Raw genomic sequence first — 8,283 nt, 5'->3', positions numbered from 1 at the left:
GTTTAAGTTTGATCAGGTGTTGTTAGAATTTAGCTGATGTTTGCTGGAGCCACAGCTGTAAAACCTGCTGGTCATGATGTCGGTTTGGTTATCTGGTGAGAGGGAAACATGAAGATGAAACCAGGAGATGTCCTTACTGGATCATCAGAGCTGAACAGGTGATGGAGAAACAGGTTTACCTTTTAGGTGACATGAATGAGTTGAAGGGTTGGGTTGAATATTAACAAACATGCCATATTGGCCCAGTTTATTTCTCTTATCATTGTTGTGAGGAGACCATAAATAGCATTTGTATTTTCTGTTGTACAGTTCATTTGCTGTCATGGAGTTCTTGTTATGGATAAAAAGTGTATTTTTTTGTTTCAAAACAGCTGATAACTATTCGCTGATAGCTGCCAACATCTGCAAACAAATATAATTCTATAAAGTGGTTCTATATATTGCGTAACTGTTCATATAGAGCGTTATTAAATTTATTGCTAAAGCAATCATATGGCACACTGACTTCTGAGGAAATTTTAAATGGCACTCGTCATCAGAAAGGTTGCCTACCCCTGGTTTAAAGTATTCATAGTGTAAATACAAAAAACAAAAACAAATAAATCATAGGCAGCTAAATAACAAAAGGTTTGAATTAAAGATAGTGTTACAGGTGTGCAGATTGATCCAAATGTTGACAGTATCGATACCAACTTTGGTTTTAAACATGAACTATGAAAAATGTCTTTACCGTTTTTTGTTGACTGTCATGTCTATTTTATTTAAATAACACGCTAAAAACAGAAGCTGAGCCAGAGTTTAGAGACAGGCACTTTTACACTCCAGGTCTCCCCCCGAAAAAAGAAGAAAAAAACACGTTTCAAAATACACCAAAAACTGAAACGTGGTTTTTTTGTGTTAACTAATTATTTTTATAGGTATATATCACCACTGGTGATTTTGTGGTCATTAAAACGTGTTCAGGGTTTACAAATTAATGATGAATCATGACACACAGATCTCCCCTACATAAGCTGCCTTTATAGGTTAAAAGTATCAGCAACACTGATCCTGGCTTTACTTACACGTAAATAAGAATAACACAGCGCCAAACGCGGGGAGGTTTAATGTTGCATAAATACATGTTACGCTCCACCTGTGCTCACGCCTAATTAAACATACCCACTTATACCCAGCTCCTCACCTAGCCCACCTTCAGCGCTGTTTTCCGCCTTGTGATTGCACCAGTGCTCACACGCTAGCGCGCGCGATGAGGGTGAGCGGCACGTGCATGCGCCCGTTCCACCTGGCCCAATCACGTACGAGGAAGCTGAGAGCAGCGCTACAGTCTGCCGCCGCTGCCGTGGAGCCTCGCATTGACCCGCAGCTCGGCCAGCAGCTCACCTGACAGGGCTGACAGCCCGAGAAGACCACGCAAGATTTTCTCCTCTGAAAAGTATCTTTCGCTAACACCAACGGCGTCGGAGCCCTGTCGTCCGTCCGGTGAGTCAAGCGGGACGGTAACCGCCGCATCATCACGCTCTGTGTGTGTATATGTTATGTGTTTGTGAATGTGCGGTGTGTAACTCAGGTGTGGAGAGTCGTTGCACCGTGAGGAAGCATTTTAGTGAGGCGATGAGCGTTTAACCTTCCTGCTCCTTTGTGGGGGTTTTCTCTGAGGTGACAGTCGAGGTGTTCTGCAATGCAGTCCACGTCCAAAATTACATCATTTTGGTGATTTGGTGTAGTTCAAGCCCTGAATCTGTTGCTTTGCTGTGCATAAACGTCATGACTGTGTATCTCAGTATTTCTCTGTAGGACTTGACAGCATCAGTTTAAAATAAATAAATAAATAAAAAATACTTAGAAATGCTTGCTACATTACATTTCATTTTTCCTCCTTAAAGAAAAGTAGTTAAAGTTCTCCATTTAAACTATTTGAAAAGTTTCTTTATACAAGAGTGTAAAATACTCGTGATTTTTAATTAAAATCAGGAAGTAACCTATCACAAAATTAAAATGTAAACAAATATGATTAGTGTGTAGTGCTCCTTTGGGGCTTTTGCATTTCCTGAAACTTTGTGCCAAAGTACAAATATATTGATTATAGCTTATATGCATATAGAGTGTGTTACTACTGGAGTAAAAACAAGTGTTTCACCAGCACAAGCTAATCCAACATGTAAGTCAGTGCTGGTTTTGTCTCAGCCCCTGCTTTCCTTGGCTTTTGTACACTGCTATCCATGCCCAGATGAGTTAGTGGAGTCCATTCAAGTGCTGGGAACAATACCCTTCAGAGGGGGGGGGGGGTGTCTCCTTGGGTCAGGTCAAGGGGGGGTGGGTCGCCCCCCGGGTTGCTGTGGAGGCAGAGAGTAACATGGAAAACTCAATGCTCTGACGTCAGCCCGAGGAGGAAGATATTTAAGGGGGTTTGATTTATTTGTGTGGGAGCAGGAGAGGGGGCTGAATAGTTGGTGGCAACTCGGGTCCCAAACATGCCCAAATCTGTCAGCTGTGAGCTGTCTAATACAGGAAAAGAGCTCAAAATGAAATTAAAGGCAAGGAAGAGTGCCACGCCTTTCACAGTGCGCCTCTAAGTGTTCAGAGTGGGTAATGTCAGCCGTATGCATGTGTACCTGTGGGTAGTCTTTCCCAGGTATTAAAATGTATCCTAATGAAGCCAGCTCAAGTGTCTTGGTGCCCCTGGGTAAACACTTTCCTCACTGCCGTGTAAACATGTTTGCATTCCCTTCATGTTAAAACCTACTGTTGTCTCTATGGTGACCTGAACACCTGCTTTATTCTCACTCAGGATGTGTTGGTTAAGGCCTAGTTTCCTCCAAAATCATACACAAAATAATGTGATTAATGCTTAAGCTTCTGTGGCAGTCAGTGAAGCCAAGCGGTGCAGCGAGATTTGCTTAAAGCCGATCTTGGCACAAGCCTCATATTGCTGAAGCAACAACTGGAGCCCAGAGCCAGAGAAGATAGACAGGCGGTTGCCTGCTGCAGGCCAGACACTGAACACCTGTTAACAAAAGAACAAACGCGAGATGAATAAAGCTCTTCTCGCTTTTTTTTTTTTTTTTTTTTTTTTTTTTTTTTTTTTTTTTTTTATAAATCTGCAGCCTCACAGACGGTGTATCCCGTGCCATCTCATCCCTCCATTAGTGTCACTATCCCGCCTGAGTAGGTTTTGGTTTCACCTGGGTTTCTCTTCCCTCTGTATTTTTTATTAGGTTAGATTCGGGGCTTGTTTTGTGATAGGATGTGTATTGTTGTTCTGGAAAATTCCCTCTGAAGAAGCTTTGGCCATGCTTTGTCATCATTAAGGCTTTATTTTCTAGTAAAAATACAAATCCTACAAAGTACTACAGAACTAAAATACTGTGGTGTACATGGTGTTTTCTGAGCCTTCAGGGATGACATAAGCACGATCAGCATGATACAGTAAAGGCAGTGAGTTTGTGTTATATTTAACAAAACAACACCCATTTTTCTGTTAGCTCTGACCAGCTGACAAACTGTCTGTTCTGTTTGTAAAGAAATCATTGCATCTACATTGCCATTTATTGCAAAACTAACAGAAAAACAGAAATTAAATACTTGCATGCAGACTGCAGCCAGAACCTCACAGATTTGAAGCAGAAATTCCTTCATAAATACTGACGTGGTTGCTGCAGGGCTGGGGTTTAACTGCAAGATGACTTTGGAGCTTGGTTTTATATTGGAATAAAAGCAGAATACAACCAACAACTAAGTTCCCCGATGCAAAGAGACATGTTGCAGGCAAGTTGCCCTCATTAGCAACTTGTCTGCATTTATAAATTAGACTGCACTTATTTGCAAATCTTCACCTATCTGTTTAAGAGTGACTGCAACTGTTTGGAGACGGGTTGCCTCGCACTTGACGACCTGTGCAATCGCCCTGTGATCGGAAGGGATTGCACAAGGAGGCTGCTGTCCTTTTTTTACTATAGTGAGTCAATGTGGAGAAAGGCTCGGGTATAGTGAAATATCTCAGTGGTGTCATGCCAGTCCTATTAATTATAACCAGAGATATTGTAAAGCAATGACATGAAAGTCATATTGAAATACAAAGTAGACTTTTGTAATGCCAAAGTTGCTCCCTCAGACCCAATCATCAACTTATAACTGGTGAACAAGGACTCGCATCATCCAAGCCAACATGGCAGCTGAAGTTCATGACAGTTTCAGTTATTGTAGCAAAGATCTTTTTCTCGGGTATCACTGTCCATCGTGTGAATGAGCACAGCATTTGTTCAGTGCCCTGGTGCGATGGGGACAGATGCTGATTTTGTGTGTAACATTAATGAATCTGTAATCGTATAGAATAAATATAAAATTGAGAGAACAGCTTTTTTGAGCCTCGTTTTTAAATCAGATTTGACTTGTGAGTCAATATGTGCTGTTTTACAGATTGTTTTACAGTAGTCACCAAGACTTTTAGTCATTCATATAGATGATGGTATGGTGTAAGTTGCACAAATTAACCGTGGAGATGGCTGCTTTTTTTTTTTTTTTTTTTTTTTTTTTTTAGTTTAACTTTTTGTCCACTCACTAAATTGCCTGAAGATGAAATTTAGCTCAAGAAAACATCTATTACCCAAGTAGATCTTTTTAAAAAGCCTTTGTACAAATAGCACAAATACTTAATCCAAAATATCAACAGTGCTGCAAATTAATCACTGAGTCCATTATTAATTTCAGCAGTAGTAGAAATGGTGCTAAGTTTGAGTCTGATGTGTCGAACGCTCTGGTACACATACTAAATGAGGTGTTGGTCCAAACATGTTCTGCTTGGCTGGTTATTAAGAGGATTGGCACAGATTTTTGTTTGTTTGTTTGAGATTTAGCACTGGTATTACTGCTGGTTATATGATTAAATGAATTCCCTCCGGAGTTGCAGGTTAGCTGACAGGTGTGGTACCACCAGTTCCACAGCCAGGATACTCATTCATATTGGTCTTAACTGAAGCCTGCTTAAACAGTAATTGACAGAGGCACCTCGCGTGCTCTGCAACTGGCAGCTTTAATCTTTAAAATCTGAAAACCTCGTTTCAGTGGCAGGCTGCTATTAGCAGATTTGTGCTAAGCTAGGGGGATATGTTGTGTTTTGGGCTGCTGTAGGTGTTTGGTACACAGTGAAGGGAAGACAGTTACAAGGTTAATTTGAGGTTTGGCATCCAAAGTTAAGATATATTTATACTAGGCTGTTGTCTTCAGCCACGAAGTGATTTGGAGTTGATGTAAGCTGTAATATAATTCGTGACGCTGTTGGCAATCCTTGTGTTTCACCCATTTACAGCTTTAAAGTGCAAAATCATTTCTCCTAGCTGTCACCAGGCTAGCGCTGTTTCTCAGTGCAGCAGAGACAATGAAAACAAAGGCTTTAAACATGCAGGGAGGCTTTTCTATTGTTGTCCATGACTGATCTGTTTGAGATAGATTTGTCAATAATTACAAAGAAGATTATTTTGGCTGCTGGCAAAGGAAATGAAGCCGGATTGAAAAACACATTCACTGACTAAGTAGTTTTTAGAAGACAAAAATAAAACAGAGTCCCTCTTACAAATCAAACATTTCATTCATGATTCCTAAAAAACAAATGGTCAGTACACTTCTTTTCCTCAGTGCCAGGCTCAAACTATTTCACCACCATGATTTAATAATGTGTCTTAACTTTAATATTACATTTGCCTGTTTTTGGTCAACTCACTGTTACTGTTATTTGATAGATTAAACAGGCAGCTGCTTTATTATAAGTCGGATAGCCAGTGTTGAAGTACAAAAGTCTTGAAGACCCGTGTTTCTGTCAGTTTTGCTTTCAAGGAGTCAGACTTCCTTTTAATTTCTTTTATAGAAAGGTCTTTAGCAACAGCTCTCCACGCTTTGTGAAGTTTTCCTTTGGACATTGACAGCTTTTTCACCAATTTTCAGTCCAGTCCTTAAATGTGACATTTTCATAGGAATGTTTTTTTGTGGCTATTAAGCCACTTAACACTGACCTATGAATCATTCAAGCATGAAAAAGGCTCCAAACCGAAGGGATTGACAAGTGTTGTGTTTACACATAGTAGACAAAGAATAGTTTAGGCACTTTGTTTCTAGCAGCCTTTCACAAAAACACAAAAATGTATCATCAGATTTAGATCCACCATGTAATACTGTGTGAGAAGCATCAACTTTTTCAGCTTTCAGCGTGACAATGGTAAATGGACTGATTATTATTTAGGAGAGTACTCGAAGCCCTCTATACAACATGCCACATTCACCCATTCACACAAGCACTTTCTTCTAAGCTTTTAGTGCTTCCTAGCTAACATTCATACACAGTCATACTCCGATGGATGTATCGGAGAGCAATTTGGGGTTAGTATCTTGCCCAAGGAAACTTGACATGCAGACTGGAAGAGCCAGGTATTGAACCACTAACCTTCCGATAAGTAGATAACCTGCTCCACCTCCTGAGCTACAGCTCATCCCAAATACACTGCCAACACAGTAAACACATACCTGGATATAAAACACACACAGTGGAACGCCATCAGTCATGGGTTGGCTTCCTCACAATTACTGAAGCAGTGAACATATTGACAGAGAACAGAACAAAAGGCAGCCAACATCCAACTAAGAGCTTCAGAAGTCCTTCAAGAAGCCTGGAGAACTTTTCCTGAAAACTACTTAAAGAAATCTTTTGTTTATTTTCTGGATGTAGCATTTGTGTAAAAGTCTGTGTTGCTTTTCAAACCATTTGTTTGTTGTGATCACCATTTGATGCTCACTTTTGTTCCTGGGAGAAGAGAGGCACTGAAGGTTTGTTTGTTTTAAGGTTAGGTTCTGACATTTGTCATAAAAACATGTACAACATGAAAAAAAAGTTGTGTGGAGTGAGTTTGGTATTTCAGTTGTCACCATGTCACAGGTAGTATTTGGACCACAGGCCTTATAAAAGATGGACAAAGCTACTGAGATGTCACCTATTGGTTTCTGAAATCCTGTTTTGAGCGTTTTCACCATCACTGCCTTGGTTTCAGAAGAACAGATGTGATGAGGAGGGGTGTGTCTGACTGCGTAACTGCATGCTCATTGATACCTTGGATAGTCTGTTTTTTGGAAACCTAGTATGACAGAGATTTGTAAAATAATTCTTAACATTTTATTCAGTATTGAGCCCATAAGCTCACACACTTGGCCAAGAAAGAACACCACTTTTGTCATAATTTGTTTTTTTTAGTTATATAAAATTTAACCTAAATGTTTAAAACTAATAAAATCTTCAAGTTTAGTGCCTGTTTTATCTTTAACTCTTATGATTAAAACAAAAATATGAAAATTGATTATTTAACGTCTTCAAGAAACAACTTCTTTGCATTGCTGCTGTTGTAGGATAGCGGCTGTAGTGCTAAGGAATTGCAACTTATTGGCACATTGTCTTAGTTTTCTTTAAAGCTAGAAGTAACTTTTGTGTGTTAGACCTCTGCAGTGTGCTTATGTGAAAAAAATTACATTTCACTATATTTAGTATCAATTTTTCATTTGACACAGATTGTCAAATGTTTAAAAACACTGGTAAAAAAAAAAACTGCTTTCAAGTGCATTTCCCCCATCTTTAACATACAGCGTATTAGTGAAAAGCTCTGTGAAATTACAAGAGCCATTTTTCCTAGAAAAAGGAGCTCATTCATTGATGTGAGCTTGCAGCTTCTTTATATGACTCATTAAACTTAACTGTGTAGCAGCAAAGCACAATGTCATAACTCTTGAAGTGATCATTAATCAGAACTTTATGTGCTACAAATAGCTCACTAAGTGTTTTGTGCTTTCCTGACTGTATTTAATAACTCAGAAACCCACAAAGCTGTTGTTTCAGGTTCATTCACACTGATAGCACTTGCTAACTACAACCAATTCATTGTCCCTGTAGGTGTGCCCTTTGTAAGAATGAGCTGTTGCTGGTTTTGGAACGGTTACAGAAAGACACAAGATGAACATTACAATGACCTGTAACCAACAGCTTTTCTTGGTGCTCAAATGTGAGTAGAGACAGGATGGAAAAAAAAGGATGTTTACTAGTGGCGATATTGCATCAATACAATGACTTTAAATATGAATATTTTATAAAATTAAATATATATTTATCTGAGAATACTATGAATAAGAGGGCTCACCTCAGCTAATAGCAGGCAACCTTTCTGCAAACAGCTGTCTTGCTGTATTATCAGAAACAGATTCAATGTAATTGCCAACTTGACTCCATTCAATTGCAAGCTGATATCAGAC

At 39.4% G+C, this 8,283-nt stretch overlaps 1 protein-coding gene across 1 annotated transcript in view; it reads left to right on the top strand.

Moving 5' to 3' along the window:
- Window positions 1–1,310: 1,310 nt before the first annotated feature.
- fhdc1 (FH2 domain containing 1) overlaps window positions 1,311–8,283 on the top strand; it is a 31,844-nt gene continuing 24,871 nt past the window's right edge. The window contains exon 1 of the mRNA XM_085409498.1: window positions 1,311–1,482. The gene's annotated coding sequence lies outside the window, so the exon portion shown is untranslated. The remainder of the gene's footprint in view (window positions 1,483–8,283) is intronic.

This window comes from Rhamphochromis longiceps, linkage group LG6 (genome assembly GCF_057381845.1).
Source record: "Rhamphochromis longiceps isolate RC_006_pf linkage group LG6, R_longiceps_female_GT1.1, whole genome shotgun sequence".
NCBI lineage: Eukaryota > Metazoa > Chordata > Actinopteri > Cichliformes > Cichlidae > Rhamphochromis > Rhamphochromis longiceps.
This window is presented reverse-complemented; position numbering and strand designations above follow the sequence as displayed.